Source organism: Mustelus asterias, chromosome 10 (assembly GCF_964213995.1).
Source record: "Mustelus asterias chromosome 10, sMusAst1.hap1.1, whole genome shotgun sequence".
In the NCBI taxonomy this organism is placed as follows: domain Eukaryota; kingdom Metazoa; phylum Chordata; class Chondrichthyes; order Carcharhiniformes; family Triakidae; genus Mustelus; species Mustelus asterias.
This window is the reverse complement of record NC_135810.1, coordinates 7,830,591-7,847,615: the sequence shown is the minus strand read 5'-3', so window position 1 is coordinate 7,847,615 and position 17,025 is coordinate 7,830,591.

Genomic DNA, 17,025 nt, shown 5'->3' with positions numbered 1-17,025 from the left:
AGCCCAGTCCATCACTCAAACCAACCTCCCATCCATTGACTCCGTCTGTACTTCCCGTTGCCTCGGCAAAGCAGCCAGCATAATCAAGGATCCCACACACCCCAGACATACTCTCTTCCAACTTCTTCTGTTGGGAAAAAGGTACAAAAGTCTGAGATCATGTACCAACCGACTCAAGAACAGCTTCTTCCTTACTGCCATCAGACTTTGAATGGACCTACCTCGCACTAAGTTAATCTTTCTTTACACCATAGCTATGACCGCAACATTACATTCTGCACCATCTCCTTTCCTTCTCCCCAGTGTACTCTATGTATGATAATGCTTTGTCTGTGTAGCGTGCAAGAAACAATACTTTTCACTGTATACTAACACATGTGACAATAATAAATCAGATCAAATCAATGGGAAGAGAGCACCAGCTGGGAGATAGCTAACACTGAACAGAAAAACAAAAGTGTGATAAGGAAGTATACTTGTGTGGTCACACAGTACTTTGCATGGGGTATCCTTCATTGCTACAATGCTAATGGCATAAATGTACAATGGAGTCACTGAAACATTATTGGCTAGTAAAAGCAAAGCACTGCAGTGTTATTTTATTTTATGTGTTAATTATAATTACATAGAAACATAGAAAAACTACAACACAATACAGGCCCCTTCAGCCCACAAAGTTGTGCCGAACATGTCCCTACCTAAGCGATTACTAGGCTTACCTATAATCCTCTATCTTACTAAGTTCCATGTACTTATCTAAAAGTCTCTTAAAAGATCCTATCGAATCCGCCTCCACCACCGTTGCTGGCAGCCCATTCCACGCACCCACCACCCTCTGAGAGAAAAACTTACCCCTGACATCTCCTCTGTACCTACTCCCCAGCACTTTAAACCTGTGTCCTCTTGTGGCAACCATTTCAGCCCTGGGAAAAAGCCTCTGACTATCCATTCGATCAATACCTCTCAACATCTTATACACCTCTATCAGGTCACCCCTCATCCTTCGTCTCTCCAAGGAGAAAAGGCCGAGCTCACTCAGCCCATCCTCATAAGGCATGCTCCCCAACCCAGGCAACATCCTTGTAAATCTCCTCTGCACCCTTTCTATGGCTTCCACATCCTTCCTGTAATGAGGCAACCAGAACTGAGCACAGTACTCTAAGTGGGGTCTGACCAGGGTCTTATATAGCTGCAACATTATCTCATGGCTCCTAAACTCAATTCCTCGATTGATGAAGGCCAGTACACCATACGTCTTCTTAACCACAGCCTCAACCTGCACAGCTGCTTTGAGTGTCCTATGAACTCGGACCCCAAAATCCTTCTGATCTTCCACTCTGCCAAGAGTCCTACCATTAATATTATATTCCGCAATCCTATTTGACCTGCCAAAATGAACCACCTCACACTTATCTGAGTTGAACTCCATCTGCCACTTCTCCGCCCAGTCTTGCATCCTATCAATGTCTTGCTGCAACTTCTGACATCCCTCCACACTATCCACAACACCTCCAACCTTTGTGTCATCAGCAAACTTACCAACCCATCCCTCCACTTCCTTATCCAGGTCATTTATAAAAATCACAAAGAGTAAGGGTCCCAGAACAGATGCCTGGGACACTCCACTGGTGACCGCCCTGCATGCAGAATATGACCCATCTATAACCACTCTTTGCCTTCTGTGGGCAAGCCAGTTCTGGATCCACAAAGCAATGTCCCCTTGGATCCCATGCCCCCTCACTTTCTCAATAAGCCTTGCATGGGCACCTTATCAAATGCCTTGCTGAAGTCCATATATACTACATCTACTGCTCTTCCTTCATCAATGTGTTTAGTCACATCCTCAAAAAATTCAATCAGGCTCGTAAGGCATGATCTGCCTTTGACAAAGCCATGCTGACTATTCTTAATCATATTATACCTCTTCAAATGTTCATAAATCCTGCCTCTCAGGATCTTCTCCATCAACTTACCAACCACTGAGGTTAGACTCACTGGTCTATAATTTCCAGGGCTATCTCTACTCCCTTTCTTGAATAAAGGAACAACATCTGCAATCCTCCAAACCTCCGGAACCTCTCCCGTCTCCATTGATGATGCAAAGATCATCACCAGAGGCTCAGCAATCTCCTCCCTTGCCTCCCACAGTAGCCTGGGGTACATCTCATCCTGTCCCGGCAACTTATCTAACTTGATGCTTTTCAAAAGCTCCAACACATCCTCTTTCTTAATATCTACATGCTCAAGCTCTTCAGTCCACTGCAAGTCTGCACTACAACCACCAAGATCCTTTTCCATAGTGAATACCGAAGTAAAATATTCATTAAGTACCTCTGCTATTTCTTCCGGTTCCATACAAACTTTCCCACCGTCACACTTGATAGGTCCTATTCTTTCACGTCTTATTCTCTTGCTCTTCACATACTTGTAGAATGCCTTAGGGTTTTCCTTAATCCTGCCTGTCAAGGCCTTCTCATGACCCCTTCTGGCTCTCCTAATTTCCTTCTTAAGATCCTTCCTATTAGCCGTGTACTCTTCAAGATCTCTAACATTACCGAGCTCCCTGAACCTTTTGTAAGCTTTTATTTTCTTCTTGACTAGATTCATTACAGTCTTTGTATACCACGGTTCCTGTAACCTACCATAACTTCCCTGTCTCATTGGAACGTTGCTATGCAGATTACCAACAAAGGATTGCCTCCATGAGGCCATCAGTTGCTATTGAATGCTAATTAGTGAATCATAGCTCCGAGAAATGGTTTTGTTTCCTTTCCAGCATTTAAGGTATCCTGCTATGTGCTAATTTTAAAGGTACGGTGCCTACGCATTGAATGGTAATCGGGCAGAGATGCCCAACTGGCAGAGTTTATGAAAGATTGGCTCGACTTAATGCGTCAAACACAGTTGGGTACAACGATGGCCCCTGTGCAGCTGAGATGTCAAGAAATGGTGGATTTTCTGCAGGAGCCAAAGTAAGAGAAGGAGATTAAATCTTACACTACAGATTTGCTTCTCTTTTTGTGTGCGTTAGCCTGTCCGACTGCATTATCTTAAGCACCAGTTGAGACCAAAAGAATATAACTTGACAAGACTAGTTTCAACGAAATAGATTTTTTTTTGCTGCATTCAGGCGAACGTCTGCTAAATTAATCACACTTACATCTCAACCTGTACTTGCGTTGGCATCGGAGGAGGAGAGGATTGGGCCTTCACAATTAAATCGCCAGCTGACACTGCCCAGATGGCAGGTTGTCTTTGCCTCTGGATCGGCACTTAAACATGATCGAGGAAAGGAGCCGGGAAAGGTAAGGGGAGAAAATTGGATGATTAAGAAACAAAACAGAGAGAAAAAAAAAGAAATAGAGCTAGATAGAGATTTAACAAGAGCCAGGCTAGAAAGCATGAATTCACTTGCATCTTTTATTTTCTGGCCAAAGACGTTCAAGCTGTTTTCTCCCATTCTTATTATTTTCTAAGCTTCCTGGACCACGTGCCAATTCACGTGGAGCTCACCAGCTCACAAATCTGGGGTAACGCGGCTATGAACTACAGCATGGTCACAGTGCAGATTGAGGCCATTCTTCCCACTGCAAAGGTGCCAGCTCTCTGCAACAGCACCTCCCCTAATCCCCCTTGCCCACCCTTTTCCCTGCAAGTGATTTTCTTGATGTGGGGATGCTGGCGTTGGACTGGGGTAAGCACAGTAAGAAATCTCACAACACCAGGTTTCACAAGCTTTCAGAGGGCCTTGCTCTGAAAGCTTGTGGCTTGTGCTATCAAATAAACCTGCTGGACTTTAACCTGGTGTTGTGAGACTTCTTGCAATGATTTTCTTGTCAGGTAGTAATCCAATTATCTTTTGAATGAACATAAGAACATGAGAACTCGGAGCAGGAGTAGGTCACCTGGCCCCACGAGCCTGCTCCACCATTCAATAAGATCATGGATGATCTTTTCGTTGGTTCAGCTCCACTGACCCGCCCGCTCACCATAACTCTTAATTCCTTTACTGTTCAAAGTTCTATCTATCCTTGCCTTAAAAATATTCAACGAGGTATCCTCAGCTGCTTCACTGAATCTACTTCCACTGCACTCTTGGGCACTGAATCCATTCACTGCATAAAAACGTTTTCCCTCATAGAATCATAGAATTCCTACAAGTGCAGAAGGAGGCCATTCAGCCCATCAAGTCTGCACCAATCACAATCCCACCCAGGCTCTATCCCCATAACCCCACTTATTTACTCTGCTAACTCCCTGACACTAAGAAGCAATTTAGCATGGCCAATCAACCTAACCTGCACATCTTTGGACTGTGGGAAGAAACCAGAGTACCCGAAGGAAACCCACGCGGACAACGTGCAAACTCCGCACAGACACAAGACGGGAATCGAACCCAGGCCTGAGGCCCCTGGTGCTGTAAGGCAGCACTGTTAACCACTATGCCATCGTGCCGCCCTAAAGTGTCAAAGTGTTTCCTTCCCTAAAGAACATTCGTGAAACAGATGAATTTTTCCTGACAGCTGACAATAGTTTCATGGTCATCAGTAGAATTTTAATTACAGTCATTTTTATTGAAATCAAATTTCACTATCTTCCGCGAGGGATTAGAACCCAGTTCTCCAGAACATCATCTGAGTTTCTGGATTAGTAGTGTTGCGATAATACCACTCGGCCATTGCCTCCCCTGAAACTAAGGGGCAATTTAGCATGGCCAATCAACCTAGCCGGCACATCTTTTGGACTGTGGGAGGAAACCCAGTAAGAGTTTTAACAACACCAGGTTAAAGTCCAACAGGTTTATTTGGTAGCAAATGCCATTAGCTTTCGGAGCGCTGCTCCTTCGTCAAATGGAATGGATATCTGCTCTCAAACAGGGCATACAGAGACACAAAATCAAGTTACAGAATACTGATTAGAATGCGAATCTCTACAGCCAAGATTCGCATTCTAATCAGTATTCTGTAACTTGATTTTGTGTCTCTGTATGCCCTGTTTGAGAGCAGATATCCACTCCATCTGACGAAGGAGCAGCGCTCCGAAAGCTAATGGCATTTGCTACCAAATAAACCTGTTGGACTTTAACCTGGTGTTGTTAAAACTCTTACTGTGTTCACCCCAGTCCAATGCCGGCATCTCCACATCGTGACTACCATCGACACCGGAGGAAACCCACACAGACACGGGGAGAACGTTCAAACTCCACACAGATAGTGACCCAAGGCCAGAATCAAACCCAGGTCCCTGGTGCTGTGAGGCAGCAATGATAACCACTGTGCCACCGTGCCGCCTTTAATGCAAGCCTTTTTTTTCTGAAAAAAAGTATGGAGAACCATGTTGTGTGCATTGAAGCACACTAGTCTGTTTCTTAATAAGTTAGAAGAAAAATAAAATATTATGAGTTTTAAAATATGCATACTACTGTTCTAGCACATTTTAAAAAAAGGTTTATTTTCATAGCAGGGACCTGAATTAGTGATTTATTTGATTTGCGTGTGTGGTCAGCTTTCAGTAGAGCTGGTTCCTTGACAATGTTTCCTGCATCATCCAAAAGATCAAGGAAACTCAATATTGGGTGGATAGAATTTATGTTTGAATTGCCTCAGTCTTTTGCAGGCGAATTGCTTTGCAAGGAACAATGTGACTAAACAGAAACCCCAGGACCCCGATATCATCAGGATTCCGGCCGAGCGGATCAATAAAAAATAAATTTGCCAGCTGTGAAAAATTTGTTTGACGTGCAGTTTTTTTTGGGTGTGTTTTATTATTTAAAATCGCTTCATGCATTGTTGAATTTACGGATGTAATAGCCTCCTTTCGGTGGCGTAACAGGATTGACCAAGTTTTGTTGTCCATTCTTTTGGTAGGCAAGTGCTTGACAGAAATATCTACCAATGGTCAAGTTTCTCCAAGCTGAGTGACGAAGCAATCAGAAATAAAAACAGAAAATGCTGGCAACACCCAGCAGGTCAGGCAGCATCTAAGAGGAGAGGAGCAGGGTTAATATCTTAGCTTGATGATTTTTCATGAGAATTGGAAGAGAATCATAGAATCCCCGACAGTCCAGAATGAGGCCAGTCAGCCCATCGAGTCTGCACCGACTCTCCGAAAGAGCATCTTACTCAGGCCCACCTGCCCCGCCCTACCCTGTAACCCCGTGCACTCGCCACGGTCAATCCACCTACCCTGCACATCTTTGGACTGCGAGAGGAAACCGGATCACCCAGAGGAAACATGCGCAGACACAGGGAGAACGTGCAGACTCTGCACAGTCACCCGAGGCCGCAATCAAACTGGTGTCCCTGGCGCTGTGAAGCAGTGGTGCTAACCACTGTGCCACCGTGCCGTCCAGGACCTGAGGTTTAATAGCTCTTAAGTAAGCTAAAAACCAGGGTGGAGGAGGGGATGGGGTTGGAGGAGTTGTGGGTGGGAGGAGAGGAGGGCACAGATAATAAAGGGAAATGTCTGTGAGAAGGTTGAGGGCAGGAGTGATAAAACAAGGGAAAAGGTGATGGTTGCAAAGCAAAAGGAGATGATATAGTGATGAGAATGAAACAAGCGATGGATCTAGAGTAAACGTATAAAGCATAAGCAGGTCGCAAACCAGCAATCTTAGATAATAGGATGGGTTATTATGTTCTCATAGAATCCTACAGTTCAGAAGGAGGTCATTCGGCCCACTGAGTCTGCACTGACGACAATCTCACCCCAGGCCTTATCCCCACAACCCCACACATTTACCCCGCTAGTCCCTCTAATTTACACATCCCGGGACACTAAGGGGCAATTTAGCATAGCCAACCAACTAATCTGCACATCTTGGGACATTAAGGGTCAATTTAGCATGGCTAATCAACCTAACCTGCACATCTTTGGAGTGTGGGAGGAAACCGGAGCACCCGGAGGAAACCCACGCAGACACGGGGAGAATGTGCAAACTCCACACAGACAGCGACCCAAATCTAAAGCTGTTAAATTTATTTCCACCTGCTGAATATTATTTTGCCTCAATGGACACTTATAATGTCCTCCAAACACCCAACCTTCACAGATATGAAAACCCTCAAGGACCGGAATTTTACCGTCCCGCCTGCCACGGGAATCGGAGCGGGTGAGGGATGGAATGTGGAAAGGTCCATTGGGCGAGATTTCACGGTTTCAGGATGAGGGAGGCCATAAAATCCTGCCCTCTGTGTACAGATTGTCACTCGCTTACAAGCACAGAGCCCTCAAATGCCCAGACCACCCTTACCCCGCCAGTCCGGGGGATTGAATTGCAGGGTTTTCTGGGTAGACTAGTGGCTGGCCTGCCATTTTCTGTTGTCAGGACAAAGCAGGAGTCCCTCCTCTGCCAAGAGGAAGAAGAAATATTCCGCCACACAGCCGGGCATGAACCTGCGATCCTCTGGGATATGAACCTATGAATATAAAAATATGAGGTGAATGTTCGCCCAGCACAACATAGCGTTATTGCAAAGTTTTTAAAATTTTCAGTGCTTGCACTTCCCTGAGCGGCGGAAATGGAGGTCATCAATGCACCAATTTATTATGAGGAGAAGCATGTGCTTTTCAATAAAACCTTCCAGCGGTGATGGGGGTAAGGCAGCTAATGTCAGAAAGTAATTAAAATATGCAGGAGCCTGAAAGCCGGGAAAGGTCATTAACCTGCAGGGCAGTGAATTTGCCTTGGAGCAAATAACGCAAGCACATCTCTATCAGTTGTGTATCAGCTGCAAAGATGCCAAGCTGTCAGCTATCATGCAGCTTTTGGGACCGCTCCTCATCCTGTTGAAAGAGCCCGTTGTCAAGAACAATATAATTTCTCCATCCATTGCTGCCGACCCAGTGGTTTGCACAACCTAATGCTGGAAAGAGCTTTAACTTTGTTAAACATTTGGCGAAGGGAATTATTTTACACTGCTCTTAATTCGTTTTTCTGTCAAGATTGAGATGGCATGAGGAAAAGGTTTTTTACGCATTGAGTGATTAGGATAGGATATGCACTGTCCGAGATTGGTGGATACAGATTTAATTGTAGCCTTTAAAAGTGAATTGGATGAATTCTTGAAGGAGAAATGAGTTGCAGAGGTTTGGATAAAGAGCAGAGGAGTCGAATTAACTGGATTGCTCTTTGAAAGAGCTGGTGCAGATCGATGGGCCAAATGGCCTCCTTTTTTGCTGTAGTTTTCTATGGTTTTATGGTTACTAATGAAATCATGGTTACTAGTGTATGCACTTAGGCAGATGAAAATAATATGCTGAGTCATTTCAGTGAAGATAACTTTCTGAATCTTGCATAGAATCGGCTTCAATATTGATGTAAATTGTGCCTTGGATATACACAGAGATGATACCTGTTTCTCGTCAAAGAATTTACAATGCTTCTGAGATGTCTGCTCACAAGTGTACTACTTCTTGCTTCAGTCTTGTTCCTGTTCTCACACTCAAGCAAGGCACAGAGAACAGTTAACAGGCACACGCAACCAAACACTGAACAACTCAACAACTGAAAATGACATAGAATCATAGTGCAGAAGGAGGCCAGTCGGCCCATCCAGCCTGCATCGACTGCAATCCCACCCAGGCCCTATCCTCATGACCCCACCTATTTACCCTGTTAGTCCCCTGAAACTAACGGGCGATTTATCAAGGCCAATCCACCTAACCCGCACATCTTTGCCATGTGGGAGGAAACCCGCGTGGACACAGGGAGAACTTGCAGACTCCACACAGACAGTGACCCGGGTCCCTGGCACTGTGAGGCAGCAGAGCTAACCACCGTGTCACCCTATTTTTGGATGAATTTCTGTCATTCTTTGTTTAATAGTATGTGTTCCAACATATTAATGGCATTTTGCCATTTTCTTGTCTACCCACAGTGCTCTTCAAGTCCTCACTGATATAAAATGGTTCCCATGGGATTAACTTGCTTCTACGCCTCCCAGTGTTGTGGTCGACAGCTCACTTGACACACAGAGCATTTTATACGAATAAAGGAAAAATTTCAACCATTATTGGAAATAGTTTTCCAATTGACAACTTGGTTACAATGTGCGCAACCAGGAAAAACTTTAGTTTATCTCAGCATCCACAACAAAAAAAAAATTGAGGGAAAGATGTAACTCATATTTAATTCTCAATTTAGATTCTAAGTTCAAACAAAACTCCACTGAGATTATTTGGGAATGGGTGAATTGCTTTGTTCTTAAGTGTATCAGACGAGGAAAACTTCTCACTGGGAATTTTATAGCTCAGGTGCTAACACATCTGAAGAGACTTTGTGTAATCTGCAAATCCCACCCTGACACATGACGACCACGTCATGTTAAGGTGTTTTTAAAAAAAATTGCTTCTATCTTTTCAACAAAGACATACGAGAAAAAGAGTGAGTGAATGAGAAGGAATGTTTAGCTGTGAGGTGCAGGAAGACATTGATTTTGAAGAAGCTTTAGTAAGAAAATCCATTTTTATTTAATAACATGAATGCTAACAGACTGAGGAAATGTAACTAACCAATTCATTAAAACAAAACTCTTTAGCACATCGCAGCAGTTAGCAGCAGTGTGCTGCCCTTGGCAAAGATGACGGACATTAAAAATATCACCAAAATGTCATATTGCGTCTTGGACCAACAGCTCTTGAGTTGTGAAGCACTATTCACAGAATCACATGAGAATAACTTATATATATAAAGCATCTCAATGTAGTAAAGTGTCCCAAGCTGTTTAAAGGAGAACTAGCAAACAAGATTTGACAAGTCGCATAAGGAGACCGGGTGAACAAAGGGTTTTCTTTATTCCTTCTTGGGATGTGGCATCTCCGGCGTTTTTTGCCCATCCCTCATTGCCCTTGAACTGAGAGTCTTGCTTGGCCATTTTAGAAGGTAGTTAACAGTCAACCATGGCTGTAATTCTCCAATCTTGCCCACTGCTGGGATTTTCCACCTTGTCTGTGGCTGAGATTCTCCGATCTCGCCCATGGCTGGGATTCTCCAATCTCCCCCATGACTGGGATTCTCCAGTCCTACTGCAGTGAATAGAGTTTTGGCTGAGTGCCATGTTCTCCATTCTCACTGGCAGATGGGGGCGAACGAGATCGAAGTGTCCTGGCCCATGTAGTTTTTGATTTGATTTGATTTGATTTGATTTATTATTGTCACATGCATTAGCATACAGTTAAAAGTATTGTTTCTTGCGCGCTATACAAACAAAGCATACCATTCATAGAGAAGGAAATGAGAGAGTGCAGAATGTAGTGCTACAGTCATAGCTAGGGTGAAGAGAAAGATCAACTTAATGCAAGGCAGGTCCATTCAAAAGTCTGACGGCAGCAGGGAAGAAGCTGTTCTTAAGTTGGTTGGTATGTGACCTCAGACTTTTGTATCTTTTTCCCGATGGAAGAAAGTGGAAGAGAGAATGTCTGGGGCGTGTGGGGTCCTTAATTATGCTGGCTGCTTTGCCGAGGCAGCAGGAAGTGCAGACAGAGTCAATAGAGTCATTAGACCCCACTTGGAGTACTGCGCGCAGTTCTGGTCACCTCATTACAGGAAAGATGTTGAAGCCATTGAAAGGGTGCAGAGGAGATTTACAAGGATGTTGCCTGGATTGGGGGGCATGCCTTATGAGGATAGGTTGAGGGAGCTTGGTCTCTTCTCCCTGGAGAGACGAAGGATGAGAGGTGACCTGATAGAGGTTTACAAGATGTTGAGAGGTCTGGATAGGGTAGACTCTCAGAGGCTATTTCCAAGGGCTGAAATGGTTGCTACGAGAGGACACAGGTTTAAGGTGCTGGGGGGTAGGTACAGAGGAGATGTCAGGGGTAAGTTTTTCACTCAGAGGGTGGTGGGTGAGTGGAATCGGCTGACGTCGGTGGTGGTGGAGGCAAACTCGTTGGGGTCTTTTAAGAGACTTCTGGATGAGTACATGGGATTTAATGGGATTGAGGGCTATAGATAGGCCTAGAGGTAGGGATATGATCAGCGCAACTTGTGGGCTGAAGGGCCTGTTTGTGCTGTGGCTTTCTATGTTCTATGGGGGGTGGTTTGCGTGATATATTGGGCTACATTCACAACCTTTCGTACTTTCTTGCGGTGTTGGGCAGAGAAGGAGCCATACCAAGCTGTGATACAACCAGAAAGAATGTTTTCTATGGTGCAGCTATAAATGTTGGTGAGAGTCGTAGCTGACATGCCAAATTTCCTTAGTCTTCTGAGAAAGTAGAGGCATTGGTGATCTTTTGTAACTATAGTGCTGCAATTCTGGAGTTACACCTAGGTTAGAGTGGGAAAAGACGACATATTTCCTTCCCTGAAAGCAACCGGATAGGTTTTTACAACAATCAGTGACAGCTGTCATGGTCATAATTACTCAGACTAACTTTATATTCCAGATTTTTGATCATTTGAACTCAAATTCCAGTAATTGCATCAGTGGGGTTTGAATCCACATCCCACAGTCTTAGCCTGGGCATCTGGGTTCCTAGTCAAGTAGCATTATCCCTATACCACTACCTCTCAGCTTAATCATACAGGCAGTTGTTAAGTGATAGCTCAAAGGAGGAGCGCAAGTTGGAGAGTCAAAGAGGTTTAAGGAGGGAGCACTGAAGTTTCGGGCCGATACAGCTGAGGGCACAACTGTAGATTGTTGGGTGAAGGAAAATAATGAAGTGAAGGAAGCTGAGATTAGACAGGTTCTCAGATATAGGGAAGAGGTCAGGGATGGGTCCATGGAGAGATGTGAACACAATTTTGATTTGATTTGATTTATTATTGTCACATGTTTTGGTATACAGTGAAAAGAATTGTTTCCTGCGCGCTCTACAGACAAAGCATACCGTTCATAGAGAAGGAAAGGAGAGAGTGCAGAAGGTAGTGTTACAGTCATAGCTAGGGTGTTGAGAAAGATCAGCTCAATGTGAGGTAGGTTCATTCAAAAGTCTGTTGGCAGCCGGGAAGAAGCTGTTCTTGAGTCGGTTGGTACGTACTCTCAGACTTTTGTATTTTTTTCTCGACGGAAGAAGTTGGAAGAGAGAATGTCCGGGGTGCGTGGGGTCCTTGATTATGCTGGCTGCTTTGCCGAGGCAGCGGGAAGTGTAGACAGAGTCAATGGATGGGAGGCGGGTTTGAGTGATGGATTGGGCTATATTCACAACCTTTTATAGTTTCTTGTGGTCTTCGTCAGAGCAGGAGCTATACCAAGCTGTGATACATCCGGAAAGGATGCTTTCTATGGTGCATGTGTAAAGGTTGGTGAGCACTGTGTGAGCAGCAGCATTTTGGATGAGTTGAGATTTACCGAGGGTGCAAGATGGGAGGGCTGTCAGAGCACTGGAATAGTTGAGTCTTAACAAAGGCATAGATAAGGGTTTCAGCAGCAGTTAAGCAGAGTGGAGGCTGGAACTGACAATGTCATGGAGGCGGAAGTAGGCAGGCTTACCGATGGAACAGACATGAGGCTGAGGGAGCTCATCTCAGAATCAAAATGGAACACAGGTTTGCAGAAGTCTCAGCTCAATTTCGGATAGTAACTAAGGGGAGCAACCAAATTGATTGCTAGGTAATAGAGGTTGTAGTTAGGACCAAAGACAGTGGCTTCAGGCTCGGTGGATTGGCCATTCTAAATTGCCCCTTGGTGTCCAAATATAAACAGGTTAGATGGATTGGCCATGCTGAATTACCCCTTGGTGTCCAAAGATGTGCAGGTGATGTGGATTGGCCATGCTAAATTGCCCCTTGGTGTCCAAAGATGTGCAGGTGATGTGGATTGGCCATGCTAAATTGCCCCTTGGTGTCCAAAGATGCGCAGGTTAGGTGGATTGGCCATGCTGAATTGTCCCTTGATGTCCAATAATGTGTAGGTTAGGGGGATTAATCATAGTAAATGTGCAGGGTTATGGGGGAGGGTGGGGGAGAGGGTTGGGCGAGTAGCTGGTGGACCTGGGGAAGATGCTTTTTTTGGAGTCAGTGCAGACTCAATGGGCCAAATGGCCTCCTTCTGCACTGTAGGGATTCTTCCCAATATTTGGTTGGGTGAAATTTCTTCACATCCAACACTGTGGGGCCGATTTTACCAAATCGGCTCTAAGTGCTGGATGCGGTTGTAAATCAGACCCGCGCCCGGCAGCCGCACTCCAGCGCCCCCATACGCCTTTTTTCGGCACAGGTCCAGTGGGGTGGGGGGGGGGGTAGGGGAGGTGGGATGTGACGTCTCTTCCCTAGGGGGGGAGGTAGAGGTGGGGGGATGTGACATCTCTTCCCTGAGGGGGGAGGGTAGGGGGGGGATCTGACGTCTCTTCCCTGAGGGGGGGGTGGTGGGGGTTGTGACAACTCTTCCCTGAGGGGGGTGGGGGTAGGGGGGGGATCTGCCGCCTCTTCCCTGAGGGGGGGGGGGTTAGGGGGGGATGTGACATCTCTTCCCTGAGGGGGGGGGTAGGGGGGGATGTGACGTCTCCGCCCCCCCCACCCCCTCTAGGGGCAGAGACGTCACATCCCCCCCTACCCCCCCCTCAGGGAAGAGACGTCACATCCCCCCCCCAACCCCCCCCCTCAGGGTAGAGACGTCACATCCCCCCCCCTACCCCACACCCCCTCAGGGAAGAGACGTCACATCCCCCCCTCCACCCCCCCTCAGGGAAAAGACGTCACATTCCCCCCCAACCCCCCCTCAGGGAAGAGATGTCACATCCCCCCCCCCTACACCACCCGCGCCCCCCCCCCCCCCCCCCCTCCAGTGAAGAGACGTCATCCTACCCATCAGGACCCCCGGAGCAAGGCCAGGATCGCAAGATGCTTTCGACGGACACCAGCGATCAAGGTAGGTCGGGGGCCCGAGGGGTCTGCTCCCGGCGGGGGGGGGGGAGCTGCTGGCGGGGCCTGCGTCCCAGGTTGGTCCGATGGGGTGGGGGGGGTGGTGGGCTGCCAGGGTGGTTCGCTGGGGCGATCCACGAAGGGTGTTTAGGGGCGATTCGGTGGTTCAGTTGCTGAGTCGAAGCCCTATCGGACTTGAATTCAGCAACACGGTAAATGCGCGGGCGCCGATCGGATCGGAGCCTCGTAAAGTGGGAATCCTTGGGTAAGTTGGGCACGGGCTTCAATATGCCGATTTAACTGCATGCAAATGGATTTAAATCGGCCCGCTGGCCGATTCGGGCACGCGCCGGATCGGCGCCCGGATCGGCCATTGGTAAAGGCGCAATTGGCCTTGGGTCGGGTCTGGACCACATTTTAGGCCCAACGCCCAACTTTATCACGATTCGGGCGCGAAAGTTTGGTAAAGTCGGGCCCTGTATGTTGGACAAGGTACATATCCAATTCATGTTTTGAAAGTTGCTATTCGATCTGTTTCCTTCCAACATTTCAGGCTGTACGTTCAGGTTGTATTGTTGTACAGTACATTTTTGTCACATTAGCCTATAAATCTTGACATGAGTGTGTGTGTTTATTGATTGCACCTGATGCCTTACATTTATTGTTTGCTGGTGGAGACATAGTTCAGTGAGAAGCATAAAATGGAGGGTAAGAGAGAGAGAGAGAGAAAACACAAGAAAGTGGATCAAAAACCAAATATTTCATGATATCATTTCTGACAATCAGTACATTCTGAAGCAGGTCCTCAGTGTTTGTTGTTTCAAGGAGCTATACGTCATGTTCAATATTTACTCGCTGTTAGATCAGTGAAAATGGAGCCTTTATACTCTACCCAATAAAAGTACATCAAGTGCAAATCCCCACAGACTTTGGTGTCCAATGATGTCATGTTAGGTGGATTGGCCATGCTAAATTGCCACTTGGTGATCAATAATACGTAGGCTAGGGGGATTAGCCGTGGTAAATGAAGATACATTGATTTTCAACAAGGGGTGTTCTACAACGTGGCCCAATTGATCTATTGCAACAAAGTCCATGGATGGGAAAGTAAAAATAATGCAGTCTCTCTGCAATTCTCCCTTCTTTCCTGATCATTAATCTTTCCTATGTTTGGCTGTCTCTTTGCTTTTTTCACCTTCCTTTCTATTCCCCGATTATATAGTCCATCACGGAAACCAGCCTCCCATCCATTGACTCCATCTACACTATACCTTGGAAAAGCAGCCAGCACAATCATGGACCCTCCGGACATGCCCTCTTCCACCTTCTTCTGTCGGGAAAAAGATAGAACACACACCAACTCACTCAAGAACATCTTCCCTGCTGCCATCAGATTTTTGAATGAATCTACCATATGTTAAGCTGATCTTTCTCTACACACTATCTGTAAGTGCAACACTACATTCTGCACCCTTGCCTTTCCTTCTGCCCTATGTACTCTATCAACAGTATGTTTTATCTGTATAGCATGCAAGAAATCACACTTTTTGTTGTATTCCGATACATGTGACAATAATAAATCAAATCAAATCAAATAGACTCTCAAGATTCTCTACCCATCCTCTCCTTTCACCTTCATTGCGCGACAAGAAATGTATTTTTTCTATGTTTTATGTCTATGTTTCTTTTCTTTTTGAATGACCAAGATTTTTTTATTGATGGTGATGGGCAACGCATGTTGAATTGGAAGTGGGCACAAGAGTCAGGGTGAAAAAGGCTGGCCAACCCATGTGGATGAGAGAGAAACGACTGAGCTCGCTTTTCAGGTTGGAAGGAGTTGCTCAGATGGCAAGTGTCGGATCTGAAGCTTGTGAGGGAGTTGCTGCCCCTCATGGAGGTTCTCATAAAATGCTGACTCTTGGAATCCTGAAGGTTTGGGGCTAGGGTACAGCATATAGTTTGGCCCTGAGATCACTGCTCCTACTTTTACTGTCACTCCTTTGAAAAATCTCTTATAGATTCTGTTTGGTCTGAATGATTTGTGAATAGTCAATAAACCCCACACCTCTACAATTATTAGATTGCAAATCAGAAGGAAGAAAAGCCATAGAGCAAAGAATTATTGAACCATCCATTGCATTGTTAATCTCCACTCCCCTCTTCCAAAATGACTTGATTTGCTGTTTGATTCCTTATTTGCTGTCAATGAAAATGTACTTTATTTTCCCTAATGTCCATTCAGTTTGATTTCTCAATTATTTATTTTCACCTAGGAACAAATCTTTGTCATCTCTTACTTTGCAAATGTCTTCTGTCACCATTTAGTTGACATCTTGTAGCCACCCCCCCTCCCCCTTTTTTACATTGTTGTTTTAATCTTCCATGTTTAAGAGAATATAGGAATGAACTGGGACATGGTTGGAGCAGAGCACAATTTCCTCCACCTTTTAGTGAGTCTAAGATGGTTGACCTGTCGTTGCTTAGCTGCGAGGGAGTTTTGTGGTACATGGGAAAATGGAAAGTTGATGTCATAATCGTGAAGGAAAATAACACCAGAAGAAAGTAGACTTATGGTTGGGGCTCACATAAGAACTAGTAACAGGAGTAGGCAATTCAGTGCCTCGAGCCTGCTCCACCATTCAATGCGATCATGGCTGATCTTGTCACAGCCTGAACTCTATTTTCCTGCCCATTCTTCATAATCATTCAACCCATTACTAGTTAAAACTCTGTCTGTCTCCTCCTTGATGTCCCAGCATCCATTGCATTCTGAGGTAATGAATTTCACAGATTCACAACCCTTTGAGAGAAATAATTTATCCTCCTCTCTGTTTTGAATCTGTTGCCCCTTAGCCTAGAAACATAGAAAATAGGAGCAGGAAAAGGCCATTCGACCCTTTAAGCCTGCTCCGCCATTCATTATGATCATGGCTGATCATCCAACTCAATAGCCAGATCCCGCCTTTCCCCCATATTCTTTGATCCCCTTCACCCCAAGTGCTATATCTAACTGCTTCTTGAAAACATACAATGTTTTGACCTCAACTACTTTCTGTGAATTCCACAAACTGACCACTCTCTGAGTGGAGAAGTTTCTCCTCACCTCTGTCCTAAATGGTCTACCCTGTATCCTCAGTCTGTGAGCCTTGGTTCTGGACACTCCTACTATCGGGAACATCCTTCGTGCATCTAACTTGTTTTGTTCTGTTAAATTTTAAAAG